The 14,911-nt window shown below is 41.8% G+C and overlaps 1 protein-coding gene across 1 annotated transcript in view; it reads right to left on the bottom strand.

Moving 5' to 3' along the window:
- The window catches only part of LRRC3B (leucine rich repeat containing 3B), a 45,155-nt gene extending 36,774 nt beyond the window's left edge, over positions 1–8,381 (bottom strand). The window contains exon 1 of the mRNA XM_088164327.1: positions 8,365–8,381. The gene's annotated coding sequence lies outside the window, so the exon portion shown is untranslated. The remainder of the gene's footprint in view (positions 1–8,364) is intronic.
- Between the last annotated feature and the right edge of the window lie 6,530 nt (positions 8,382–14,911).

Below are 14,911 nucleotides of genomic sequence, written 5' to 3'. Positions count from 1 at the left end.
CAGATTGGAATGGTACTTTTATACAAACTAATCCTGAAAGTAACGTAAAATATATTTTAGTGCATCAGACCTATGTCAGATTTCACCTCAAGAAAGATCCCCAGCATGACAGCTTTTTAAATGGAAAAAATAAATACATATCCATGAGCTGAAATCAGTGACAAAGGTGTAAGAGCAAATATCCTTTATGGCAAGCTTGTGAGAAAGGATTGTTCTCAGACAACAAAGCCTGAATACAAGAGGGTACATCAATTATTCCTGCACAAACCAGACTGAAAGAACAGCACACAGCTGATATGTCCATAGTTGTTCACACAGCATGACAATGGGAAGGGATGAGATGGCATTAGACAATATAACAGCATGCATTTCAATTTTTAACAGATTAATGCAATTTTTTTCTTTTTTGCTCACAACCAAGGGAAGCTGCAATGCTACTGACACTGCACGGTTGACTGTTGTTCAATGTGTTAAAAAAATCTATTGTAATTAAGTAATTGGTTGGCCTCTGTCCATTTTATTCTACACTGCTGCCTCACACTTGTTTAAAGAATAGAGAAAAAATTGTTGAAAATGTAGCAGATAGTGGGAAAAAAAAGTTAAGCTTGACTTGTTCAAATTAGGTGGTATTTGTACAGATGGAGCACCTGCCATGACTGGCAAGAAAAACAGTCCTGTCGCTTTGCAAGAAACATTTTTGGATCGAAAGTTATTGAAATACCATTTGTATCCATCAGGATTATTTCCTGAGCCAAAGATTTAGGTTTCTTGCATGTCTAAATCCTGTCAAGTCCTATTCTAGCAAAATAAGTATTTATAGAATCGTAGAATCATTTAGGTTAGAAAAGATCTTTGAGTCCAACTGTTAACTCAGCACTGCCAAGTCCACCACTAAACCATGTCCCTAAGTGCCTTTTCTATACATCTTCCAAACACCTACAAGGATGGTGACTCAAACACCTATTCCAATGCTTGATAACCCCTTCCGTCAAGAAATTATTCCTAACACCCACTATGCATCAGAGATGCCAATAAGCATACCAAGTAATTGATGAAAGAGATGAGCAGAATACAGATAAAATGTTTTCTGCCAAAGGGCAAAACCCGTGAAAGACTCTGGGAAGAGAAAATGATGAATGCACTTTCTGAACAGAAATTATTAGCCTTTCAATGACAACAGTCTTGCTTATAACCAAGAAGGGATCACAAATCCGGTGTATGGGGACATGACACGTCAGCTCTGCAGCCTCACAAAATACAGAAAAAGAAAGGATTACCTGGATTGCATGCTGTCATCCATGTGCTGCTTTTCAGTCGAAGCTGAGATGTTCTTATGTTATTTGAATTGTGTGCTTTGGTTAAATGCAGTGTGTTAGAAGTGACAACTAAAGGTCTGAGAAAGCCTGTGATCTGAAGTTTGAGGAGCTACTTCACTCTAAGTTAGAAGATCCTAAAAACGAAAATTTCCAATTTGTATCTCATTTTATAACATAATATAGACCATTCCTTTGAAAAGGGTTTCCATTTGGAATCTCTCAGCTTTGCAAAAGAGGAGATGTCCTTGCAGCAGCAGTGTAAAAACTGGTACTCCCACCTAGAAAGCAGGACCAGGCACACCCAGAGAACAACAAAGTTGAAAATAAGCACTTAGAAGTAGATCTCCTCTGATATATGCCTTCCCTTTTAGTGCTTGTGCAGACTAGGACTGACACACATTCATGAACACAAATACTCTATTACAAAGTTTGTTAAAAATAGACTGTTTAAAAGTCACCAATTCTCATCTCAACGACTTGGTGTCAACAAAACTGAAAACAAGGGCAAAAAGGACATTTAGAAACACTATCACACTGTTTGAAAGCTGCAATGGCAGAATTAGTCTGTTAACTTCGTTTTAGGAGAAAAGAACAAAGGGTCACTCTTTTGGCATTTATAACAATAATTACATTTAATAAAACATTAAGACTAAAGGTACATTTTAAAGACCATTTGCAGTAGAGCTAGGAAAAAACCCCAAACAAAACCAAACCCTTGCTCTAGCAAGATTTACTATATAATGACTGACCCCTGGATTTACAGATTTCCAGTCTTGGAAATAGTCAGTCTCCTGCCATGGAGGACCTTCCCTCTTCTGCAACTCCTATATTTGCACATATTGATTCTTCAATTTTTGCTTCTGGTAACTACCGGGTTTTTTTGCCTATATGGAGGTAAGTATAAGAGAACATCAACATTTCCAAATAGATCTTCAGAGTGAAAAAAGTCATTGCAGAAGTCATTTTAGAAGTGTAAGAAAAGGTTTTCTGGGGTTTTTGCTTTTTCTTTTCATTTAAGAAAACAGTGTATTTAAAATAATATACAAACACTTCTATGTGAAGAATTTAAAATAAAAATAATTTCAATGAAAGTCTAAAGAGATTGTGACTATTTTCATTTCCAAATACAGAATAGAAACAGGTTCAAATTCAAGAATTAAAACACCAGTAACTTAAATTTATTTTGGTTTTAATTCTGATTAAAAATTAAGTTCCATCACTAAGATATATAACCACCATTGTTTGCTTAACCATTTATGACCTAGCAAGAAATTTCATACAAAATTTTTGTTGCAGTTCCTCTTTAAAAAGGAAGAAGTATTTGTCTCTGCTTCTAAAGGCGAGGGAGTACTTGCAGGAACTCAACACTGTTGAACCAGTGGTCTTCCTTTTCTTTTAATTACAATGCCTTTACTATGGCAAGCATCGTGGATTTATTTTCACATCCAAAGGCTTCACCCTTTTGCTGCAAATTATTCACAAGCACATAAAAATGCATACTTTGTAAGTATTACAAGAATATTTCGCATGAAGCAAATTCCGCCAAAACAATACACATTTGTAACCTACACGAGGGAAAGAGCCTTCACATGCTTTTCCTACGTCCCAGAAACTCCCAATGCCGACATTTTGAATGAAAGGCTGAACACTCATGATGTTGACATACAATGTATCTTTAGTGACTACAGTTGCAAAAGTGTGTAACCCAGTTTTGGTAAACTGCAAGAAATACTTCATTTAAAACCAATGCTATTGTTTGGTGGAGGAAGCAACTTGATAGAAGTAAATGACAGCATCATTAAAACTAACAACATCCACAAAGTAAATCTCTTAAGAAAGCCCGACACCTAAGACACGCCATCCCTAGGAGCCCATGGCCTATTAACTAAGGTTGTGCATCCAGAGGATGAAGTGGGAACATGAAGTGACCCCCACCGGAGAACACTGTGTGCCAAACTTCCACAGTTTGAGTAAAATACTGGCTGTTATGCAAGCACCACAATATACAGGTAATATTTTCCAACTGAAAACTCCATAGGAATGTTAAGTCCATCCCCTGACCCTTTGGTCCCTTCCTGTCCACCTTCTACCTTCATTATGCATTGTTTCCCTTTCCTAACCTTTTAAAATTCTGTTAGTCTCTCCTTTTACTGTCACCTGAGAATGGACTTTTCATTTATTGTTCCTTAAATAATTAAATAGTCTCCATTTGCTTTCCTGCTTCCAAGCCCGAGTAGCATCCCATTTATGTATTGTCACTCACTTCTATCACTTTTCATTTTTTCTTATTAGCATATCTTTATAGCACTATTTGGCAAGCAGAGGTTAACTTCTTTTTCTTCTTCTCAAAGGACAAGTTAGCAGCTTTATGAAACTACTATTAATGAAGTGCCAAATTCATTTAAAACACACACACGCTAACTGAAAAGCAGAGGTAAACCTTAATCAAGTACATCAAGATCTGTAGTGCTAATTTTCATCTCTGTTTAAGTAAAAAGTCCAATTATCCCGCCCAATCTATCTCTGAAAAAGCATTTTACCAGCCCCATTTCCTCAAGAGGCATTTTTTCTCTCCTTTCTGTCAGTGGAGCTGAGATACAAAAAGCAAAATTCAATTCCTCAGCAAGGCTTCTAGTCCCAATGAAATCAACCAGCACATCTTTTCTGAAGGCCTATGGCAGGGCCATGACAAATCCATGGCACAGCACAGAGCCAAGCGAGAGGGCTATGATGGTACAGCCCAGATCACCTCAACTGCAAGAGTCAAACTACTCAGATCAGCCACTACTTTCTCCCTGTTGTCATCTACTTCTCCCCTGTTTCGAGGGCATCTGGCCGCCTTCATCTGTTCCCATTTGTCTACCTCTCTTTTTTGCATCCCTACAAAAAGTTCATACCCTCCAGAGAAAGAAAGACCATTTTAATTCAGCAGCTATTGCCTTTTCCTTGCTGATGGAAAACAGAACTCAAGAGCAGGGATGATCCTTATGGTAAAAGGACTTCCCCACGTCCATTGTGAAGTTAGTCGGAAATGCACCAGTTTTTAAAAAGATCTGCCTGGTGAAGGTAATCAATGGAACACTTAAACATCCAGAGAGAGGAATAAAAGATACGTTGTTGTTTGGTAACAGTAAGTATTGTGTTTGCATTTCCAAGTTCAGACTAAGTGTGTAAAGCAAGCTGGTGCTGGATACAGGTGCTGATGAGCTTATTGGGATAAGCAGAGCAGGTCATCAGTGGCAAGTACAGACACAGGCACCAGTCACCCACAGAAATCTCATGAAGCAGGATCATGCATCTTTAAGCATTGTGAACTAATGACATCCTCCTCCACAGCAACTGTTTATCTGAACCATGAGCTCTGATGAAGCAGTGAGTAAAACCAGCACCTCATCACACTCTTTTTCCCTCTGGGACGCACCCACAAGTCTGCTGTACATCCAGACTAACAACTGCGCCAGAATGACGGAAGCACAGAAACTACTTATGAAAAGAGCTGGACTGAAACTAGGAGCAGAGATTAAATTCATCAAAACATTTCCAAATTTCATGCTACTTCACCCACTGCACACTGGATTCAAGACTAGAAGATATACCTTGTTCATCCATGTATTCATAGGTGTAATCTCTTTGAAAATACATATTGAAGGTGCTGAGAAATTCCTAAATCCTTTTTGCTTGTACTTTCTGTAGACATACTGGCATTTGATTCATACCAGTACTGAAGTGTTCTATCAAAACTGCCCTTTCTGGAGGTTACTTTTAGTAAATAAAATATTAACTTGGCCAAACAAGCCAAGGTAAATGCTACATATTCTATTAACTCAATTTATTCTTGGTTCAAAATACCATCATTTTGAAGTAAGGTTCTGTTAAAGATTATTATAAGTTTCTAAATTTGCTTCACAAGAGTTTTCTCTAAGTTTATGAACAAAGCTTACTGAATGAAGCAAAATTAGGGGTATTACTTTGCTAGCCACAGAACACTAATTTAATTTGCATTCTCTAATGAATGCTGATCCAAAGACCAGGCATGTAGATGACAAGAAGGACAGTAGTTACATGCAAATCCTGTAAGTCATTACAAAAGCAGTATTCCAGTCTGAGAGGAAGTACCTCCCTTGGTTCATCTTCTGATTAACTGAAGTGGCAACAAGAAATATTTCTATCCATATTCCTTCTTGTTTAAATCATCTATTTCATTAAAAAGTGTAAAATCTTCCTGCCAGTGAGCCATGCATTCCTTGTGCTACTCACGTAAATATTCCTAGTGAAGTGACAGGAAATATCCTTAAAAACAAGACTCAGAAGCACCTTATTATTTAACTGAACATCTAAAGGTGCTTTTGAAATGAAGCAATACATTTTCCCTGGCTTTAGACACTTGAGTTAGCGCTTCTGAATACAGCAGAATTTTATAAATTCCAGTGCTCCTGCTGGGAGGATATTTCTTGAGCTGACATATCATGCACTTGCTCTGTTACTCTAGTTACTCTAATGCTGTTTCAGTGTGAGCAGGAAGAATTTCCTACCTCCCAAAAGATATGAAATACGGATCCATAAAGCACACGGAAAAGACAAATCACACCTGTACCCTTAAGTCTTGCTACTCCATTTACATATGGCAAAGCTCTCATGGACTGTATTAGCTCAGGACTGGATCCAGAGCAGAGACTTATATGCCTATTAAATGATACTCCCCTTTCAATTAATCTTACATTTGAGGCAAAACACATTGATTCTTGATAGTTACAGGTACAATCCTCATTCACTTAGGTCCTCATCTCCAAGATACACAACAGCTCCAACCCGCCCTAAGGCAACTGAAAACTACAATCACACAGGAGCTCGTTTTGGTTGGACTCAAGTCAGCACAAATTTTACAGCAGACCTCAGGGGAAGGCAAGATCAGGGTTCAGCGACCCAGCCAGCAATAGCTGAATAAATGCAAGAGATCTGGATTTAACCTCACAGTCTTCTCTTACCTAAGTCCAAATCGTCTCATTAGCACCAATGGGCACAACCCTACAGAGTGCTGCACACTGGAACTCTCTATGGGTCTGATCCTGCTATCTTGAGCCATCAGAATATTACCTGTGGAAGTAATCAGCCAGAAATCCAGGCAACTTGCACAAGTAAGGGCTGCCACGATCACAGTTATAATTAATTCTGAGCAATTTTACTATTTAGGAACTGATCTAGAAAATTAGACTCTGAATGTAGCAAAGGTTTTACAAATTTAGTTCATTCTACAGCTTATTTTCTTTCCCATTAAACCAAACCAGAAGCCTATACTTTTAAATTAAATTACTAGAAATAATATCAATAGGTAAGCCATACGAACACTGTGGTGCTCCATATCAAAGCCTTCAACTACCGCTTTCAGTAGGGTGTGACGCACACCCTCCAATTTAAACCTGCAAATTATTAGACAGGTTACCATAGGAAGAAATTTTTGATAGGTCTTTTCAGCATTCAGAAAAGGCTACCCCAGTAGGAGTTTTCAGATCGAAGAAGGGTTCTTTTCCTTTCCTTACCACATCTGTACCATTTTCTCGTGGCTATTATATTTTAATTAATTCCAATAATCTCAAAAGCTTTAGCTTATTCTGTCATTTTCATATCTATGTAAATAACTCTAGGATTACTTCTTTGAGGAGAGTGCTAAATGTTGTTTGCCTGGTTCTCATTCTGACTCTTTAGGTGGTTGGTCTATGCTTTTCAAGTTGTTTGGCTGGTTTCATTCTGTAATTACACCATTTCTGCTATCTAGGGACAATCAGAAAGATTGGATGATAACCCGCAGCCTGAATCACTTCCACATTTTCTAACCGATTTCTAAAATCTCCTAATTTTTGAAGGCAGAAGCAAAGAAGGAAAGAAGAATTCTCGCTGGCACATCTGAAGCATTTTCCAAATTTTTGGCGAGGGAAAGTCTGGACGCGTAGCTTGCCAGAAAAGCGAGAGAAGAGCCCGCAGTTCCCACAGAGACACAGCACCCGCTTGCTGCAAGAGATCACGACATTTCTGTGCGGGCTCAGAGGTCGCGGCCGTGCCCCGCTCGGAGCGCCGTGTCGCACGGAGCCCCCCTGAACCCCCGTTCGTGTCCCGGGCCGGGGGCACCCCGCACCCCGCCACGGCGCCCCCGGGGCAGCTCCAGCGCCCCCCGCTACGGTCCCGCCCGGTGCCTCCCCGGGCAGCGGGGGAGTCGCAGCTCACCTGGGCGCAGCAGGCACCGCCGCTGCCATTTGTTGCTCGCGTTCGGAGGGAGATGCCCTCTTCCCCCACCCCCCGCATCGCGGCCACCGCCGCCCGAACCGTAGCAACTGATCCTGATAGGTCTCAAAGTGGAAAAATCCTACGGCAACGCACACGGCGCCTTCCCACCCGTCCCCGCCTCCGCCGCCCCCTTTCCCCGGCAGCCCCGCTCGGCGCCCCGGCCGCCGCCCGCACGCTGAGCAGCGAGAACGACCCCGGCAGCCCGTCCGCACACGGCCGGGCAGGGACAGCGGGCAGGGACAGCGGGCAGGCACCCGGGAACACGCACGGATGGGAGGGGCGCTTCATCGTCCACCCCTTTTTCTGATGTTGCTCCCGTACGGGATCGGGGGCCGCGGGTCTCAAATGCCTCGTTTGCTCCCAAGCGGGAGTGTGTCAACCAACCCTCTTCCCGCAGCCTCCGCATCTGGATTCCCTCCCGTCTCCCGCTGCCTCGGCGGAATCCCGACCCCGTCACCCCCAGGACTCACGGACACCGGAGGTTCGCCGGCACGGGCTGGGGGAGGGGGAACCCCCGGTGGCCCTCGCCGATCGCTGCCGGGCAAGGTGGCACGGCACGGCGGTAGCCCCTCGGAGGCAGCAGCGCCGATCGCCTTAACCCCGCTCCTTCCCCGTCGAGTTTCCTCCCGGCGCTGCCGCCCCCCACCCAGCGCATCCGCGGGGCGCCGCAACTCACATCGCGGCGCCTTCCCGCAAAACTTCCCGGCGTGCGGTCCCGGCGGCTCCGCTCGGCTCCGCTCGGCTCGGCGCAACAGGCAGCGCTGCTCACCTGGCGCGGGGCCGCCGCGCCATGGGAGCGCCGGGCGGAGCCTGCGGGCGGCGCGGCGGGGCCGGGCGCAGCCAACGCCCGCCCGCCCTGCTCCTCCGCCGGGCGCCCGCCGGGAGGCTGTGCCTGCCGCGCCGCCGCTCCCCTGCCTGCCCTGCGCTGCGGCTGCAGGCACGGCGGCAGGCGGGCAGGGAGGGAGGAGAGAGCGGGCGGGGAGGGAGGGAAGGAGGAGACCTCCCTCTCGCTCCCACCGCACCGCGGGGAGGTGCTGCCCGCGAGGGGTGATGCTGCCCGTCTGCCGCCCGGGGCTGGCTGCGGCTCTCGCCCTCCAGCTCTAGGGGCAGGGCCGACGGAGAGAGATAGCCCTGCCTGGGATGCCTTCAGAGGGTGCTTCTGCTCCCCCCAGTGCCCACCGGGTTCCCCAGCAAAATACGAATAAGGTTAATTGTTTTGCTCATCTGAGTGAACAGCTGTCATTGCCAATGTATAATACTTGCTACGATAGGTGAACTTATGCTATGCTCAACCTCACCAACCTTTTGTGATGACCCCAGTTATTCACATCCTTCTTCGGGTTTACCACGGTTCTTGCGAGGGTGACTTTAGTCTCCAAGAGGTTCTTCTGTGAAATGTGCTGTGTTGCAGCAGTTGCACGGCTTGTCATAACCCAGACTTTAAGAAACATCATCAGTTGGTTGCCTTTCTCACTCAAACACATTCTCTGTTGTGCACTTTTCTACTCTGGCTCTACAAAGTAAACTTCCCATTCATTTCGTGCAGCAAAGAATTTTGTTGCCTCTCTCCAGTTGAGAGCACCTGGGCAGATGGGTTTTAGAAAAATCCATCTTGGCTTTAAGGTGAAAACTGCCTAAGATGCTGCACGGATCAGATTTCCTCTGCGCTGTGTTTTTTGCCTCTAACTATACAAAGCTGTTTTAGCTCCATATCGGCCATTGTCAAAAAGAAACTTCTAGGTCAGAAGGACGAGTGCTATGGCCACAGACAGGTGTTTTTTTGAGGGAAGGGGGAAAAAAAGAAAGGCATGCAACTGATACATTGCCAGATGTCATTTTCCATCATTAAACCTCAGTCCTGTGAGTTTCTAACCAAATAAAAATATTTTCCTCTCTGAGTAATCTATCTGAATCATATTAGCAAGATAGTGCAGGACCAGGCCTTTGTACTATAGCAAAACCTGCTCTTTTTTCTCCTAGGAATATTTGCAAATTGGCTCATGAACACTTATATGTATGCCTATCATTTTAAATTCTTATTAGTATAAAAGAAAATAACGAATACAAAAAGAAACTTGGTAAAAACCACTTTCATGAGTTCTTTACACAATTCTCACACTGACTGACTCAACCCAGCTTTGAAGACACAATCAGTTAAAAAATAAAAACCTAGTACATGAGCATGCATTTCTTTTTGCAGTGTGTTTGATTGTGTCACAAAACTGATGAAACTGACTGAAGAAGCCACGACTGCATTACCAGCCCTGTATTATTTGCAATGGGAAACAATTTTCAGGCTTTGTGAGTTTTATTCCTTTAGCTGAAACCGACTCAGATTCATTTTAAGGAAGTAGAAAAATATTAACCATTGTTGATAACCCAAACCCAAAATCTAATGTGCAGCATCCCTTTCTTCAAATACAGCTTGTGTTCATATTTTTACTGTTCGGGATATAGATACATGACAGCTGGGTATAGTACCCAGAATGGATGCACTTGGTTGCAATAAACCACATTACCAGCACTGCAAACTTCCTTGGAGTGATTTGCTGTTGTTAAATATTTTTTAATGAAAAAAAACCCACAAACCATAAAAAAAGAGTTAGCAGATCTGCTTTTCATTTGGCTCGACACACCTCCCCCCCCCCCCCCAAAAAAAAAAGCAATTATTTCCCTTTAAAATTGAACCTCTAGTGGTACACTGTGGAATGAGCTGTTTGCATTGTTAAATATCACAATAACATAAGAAAAGACTGATCTTAGCATGCATAACAACTTACTGCATTAGCCATGATGTCATTCATCCTAATGATTTAAGTGTAATTGCCAAAGAAAACAGAGCCTCACAAAAAGATAGAAAAACTTTTTTGTTGTTGTTGAAATTACACCTAATAAAAAGGTTTTTTGACCAGCTGCACATGTATAGCTGGATTACAGGTTTGTATTAAAAGACTCACTCCTGAGAGCAGCTAAGCATCTACAACTTCAGTTGAAAAGTGGGGGTTTAGTGTATCTCTGAAAAGGAGAATACAGTACTTTTTCTGGGGAAAATTACTGTTAAGGGATGCACAGCTTCTTGCTGTTAAAATTGACACAGATTTTTAAGGACTGAAATACTGCTGATGTCATGGTAGTTGTGTGCAAAAGAGAGACTTTATTATTATTCTAAGTGAAAGAAACTTTAGTCCTTAAGCAAACCCAGCAGCAGATTTGCTGACTGGCTTACTGGCATTGCCTGTCCATTTTACATAGGTAGAAGTGAAAGGATTAGTCCTCTGTTAGGAAAGAATGCAAGTTTAAAGGATAAGGAGAAGGTAATTTGGCTGCCCTCAAATAAGAAAGAAAATGCTAATATTTGCTGACTCCTACACATAGTTAGGAAAATCAGGGAGCATTAAATAACAGGGGATACCAGATGGTTCTTCAGTTTCCCTCATAAAATAATTTTGATGAGTGTTTGTAAATATTTAAGGGCCCGGTAGTACTGATCCTTACACAAATTATTTTTTTTTCTAGCGCAAAAACCCTACATAATTCAGCAAGACTGTAAGGATTATTCATATAAACAAGACTTTACAGGATTAGGTGCTTAAAAATTTATAAATATTAACAGACTATTTCAATGACTAAATTAAAGAATCATCTGGTACCATCTATTCCCTTGATTTTCTGAGACATTAATAGGTTTTTACAAAATCAGCAAAGAATACCGCTTCTTCCAGTGCTGAGATAAATTGAGTGACCTTCTCTTTATCCCTTGACTAATATTCCTTTCATTACAGGATCAATTCTTTTCATAGCCTACAGTAGTATGAAATTAATATTCTAGATGTAAGTACATTAAAAAGCTAAATCTCACAATGTTTTTAACTAGTAGCACAGGAGTTTAGGAGTTTAGAGGGAATATTCTGTTCATGACTGTGATTTTTTGGTAGAGAGCAGTGCAAAGGCATGTCAGGGGCACATTCTTCCTAGGATAACTCCATACTCCAAGGGAGCACACAGGCAGAGCTCAGAGCAGCCGTTGGTGTTGAGCCACGAGAACAGCAAAAAGCATGAAATTTTGCAACCTGGAAATACTAAAAGCAACACAAACCACAATGTTCACACTATAGCTGCATTCCTAAATTGCATACCTGTTTCAGCTCTCTGTCTAGGCTTGATGGTACCAGCAGTCCTCATTCTCCTCTCAGCCCATAGGTACTGCTACTGCATGTATAGGTGATGAGGTTTTGTCCTGAGAAGATTAGTAATGAATCAAAGTCCTCTTTAACTGAGGGCCAGTACAAATCCTTTGTGTCTCTTAATCTTTTTAAGCTCTGTGCTGGCAATGTGCAGACTGTCTTATTTCTAAGCACAGCTGCTCTCACAAGGCTTTGAGGACTGGGCATTAAACACTCCCTTCAAGAAGCACCAGTAGTTTCTGTGTTCCTGTATTCGGCAGATTCTGTCATTTGAAAGCTCTTGTTGGTCTTTTACTTAGTCCCTTTTCTACTGTAGAAAAGAGATGAAGTGACTTTTAGGAGAGAGTTTCTGTTTTAAATAACAGAGGATCCTCAAACTGTCAGTAATTCATTAACTCTGGGAGAGAAACAGTGGTTGTAAATAAGCTCAACTAGTTCAGCTCATACTCCACCTAGCTCTGATTTAGAGAACAATATAAGTGGGGAAGTACATTTTTCTGCTACGTGCCATCCATTAGTTGAAACTGATGTTTTTGTTCTTCTCACAAAATAGCATGTGTTTCTGGGATACTTAAATATTAGAAAAAGTATAAATCCATTTAATCCTGGTCAAAACAGGTTAGTGACAGTTCTCAACACATACACTTGTGGAATTTTTGGTTATTTCGAAGATTTATATAAAAGATTACAGGTCTGCATGAGAAAAGCAGCTGTATTGATAGGAGGTACTTGGATTTCTACAAGGCAGTTAATGCCACATGACATCTTGATTTCAAGTCTTGAATTACATGGAATTAACAAGTAACCTATTGCGAGGATTAAGAAGTGTCTCACTGACAGATTTCAAAATATAGCCTTTTAATGGGGAGATTTCATTCAATATGAGGAGCTTTCCAAGCAAAATCAGAAGCAGTCATTGCCTGACACTGTTTTCTATTGGTTTCAGCACTCTGGTCCATGAGATAGAATCTTTGCTTTAAAGGCTTGCATATAGCACAATAAATAAAAAGATATATTACTTCTGCCGTAATTTGATTTGGCTAAATGATCACTGTCCAACAAGCAGCACACTAAATTCATTTTAACACAGTCCAAAAGCCAGTGTAGGAATGGACACTGGCTCAGAGAGCAGAGACTGAGGGAATGATAAAAGGTGATTATCCTAATCACTCCTTACAGGAGGTCTCAGTACATTGGTGAGGAAAGGACTCAGCACAGTCCTTGCATGTTTCCAAGATATCAAGCACAGTTCTGGTGCCTGTACTTTAAAGAAGATGAGAAAATGTTGGAGAAAATCCAAAGATTTTGTATGTCAAGTACAAGCCTTGAGATGGGAGGCTTAAAGAGCTGGACACATTCCACTTAAGAAAAGGAGTGAGAGGACATGGGGAATAGATAACAACAGTGAGCTTTTTCACTCTTGCTGACAAAAGCAAAGCTAAATCCAGTGACTGGAAGTTTCAGGTTAGATGTAATCAACCTTGAAATCAGATGCAATTTCCTAGCAGTAAAGGTAATTAAACTCTGCAACAGTTTATGAAGGGAGGTGGTGCTCTCACCATTGCTTGATCTTGTCCTGAAAAAGGCTTTCTTTCTTAAATATAGCTTTACTTCAGCTTCTGGGAGAACTTCTAATGGACAGAGCAGGCTCAGGGAGGGAAGGAGGGTCACATCAGGCTAGATCTCCAGTGATCCCTCTGGCCCTACATCCATTAGAACAATGCATCTGTGCAACTTCTTCCATAATGGCTGGAACGAGATGTCTTGAATTGCACCCTGCCCACTCAGATATTTTCAGGCTGGCATTAAGGTAATAAGTATAATCAAATCCTATACTTGAGAGCTCCAGTTGGCTGCCTACAGCAGATAGCAAGAATCTCCACTCCTCTGAGAGATATTTGGTCTCATATATTCTGCAGAAGAACTTTTTGCGTTCCCTTGAACCATGTATAATTTATCTTGCTGTAGCCAAGAAGAGATTAAACCAATGCAGAAAATGATTTTAGACATCTGATGCTTGGGCTTGAATTAAGCTCAGTCCAGAAGCAGTAGAAATTTTAATAGCTCAAATTGGCAAGCATGGTGGATATTTTGCATGGATTTTTTTCTGCGGTTGTCTGGACATGCCTAATCAGTTCTCAAGTATCACAGGAAGCTCAGGTACTGTTTTAGACACTGTTTTAATTTGGTTTCTCAGGGACTAAAATACTATGGGCTAATGAAAGTAGTTCTCTCAGCTTTGGTGTACATGTACAGCATTTAATAGGTGCCTATATGCAAGACAAATTAGACAGTCTGATGATCTCTCTTGGCCTTAAATTGTAAGGAAATTTTAAACTTGTATGTAACAACAGCCTCTAATTTCTAGGGCTCTCAGGAATGCATATGGTTACACCATGAGCCACAAGCACCAAATAGTTTCCAGTGCCACTTGTCAGAGATGGAAAAATTCACTGAGAATTCAAAAACTAAGCAATTCCCACCAAAATTTTAAAATATGCAACTACAAAATATTGCCAGTTGTTTACAGGTCTTTGCCTTGCAAGCATCAGAAGAACTTATCAGGGATATCTGCCTGTAGTAGAAGAGACCTGTGCTCACAGCCTCTGCCATCAGTAGTCCCATCCTGCCTAGGCTGACAGGACACAGTGGCAGCTTGGTTGTGGAAAAGCCCTATTGAAAGCAGGTTCCTGAAGACTTCCATCCCTAAACCATGAGGTGTTCCATCTTCATGACAGGTGAAGGTGCTCAGCATCCCTGCATGAAAACTTGGATATTTAACATCCTCTCTGGCAAAGCATTTATAAACACACCATGGTGTTTTGGTGTAGTTGGAAGGTGCTGCATCCAGGCAAATAATTACTGAATAGGCATAAATTAACTGTTTCTCTCCATAGACTAACATAATTAGTGAAAACTTGTTTCTAACATCTTAGCTAAAGAGTCATGAAAAGGAATGAGAGAAAACCAACTCAGACTGGTGAAAAAAAAGTGGAAACACATCTCCATTACTTACTGCCTCTGAATAATATACTTGTAAAATAAGTGTTGTATGTATCATTAGTAAGTGAAATGAGCAGTGTGACACTGCAAATTATTTATAAACAAAAATGGTAGTATAGATCCCAAGAC

This window comes from Sturnus vulgaris, chromosome 1 (genome assembly GCF_052056855.1).
Source record: "Sturnus vulgaris isolate bStuVul1 chromosome 1, bStuVul1.hap1, whole genome shotgun sequence".
In the NCBI taxonomy this organism is placed as follows: domain Eukaryota; kingdom Metazoa; phylum Chordata; class Aves; order Passeriformes; family Sturnidae; genus Sturnus; species Sturnus vulgaris.
The sequence above is the reverse complement of the archived record's forward strand: the minus strand, read 5'-3'. Positions and strand labels throughout refer to the sequence as shown.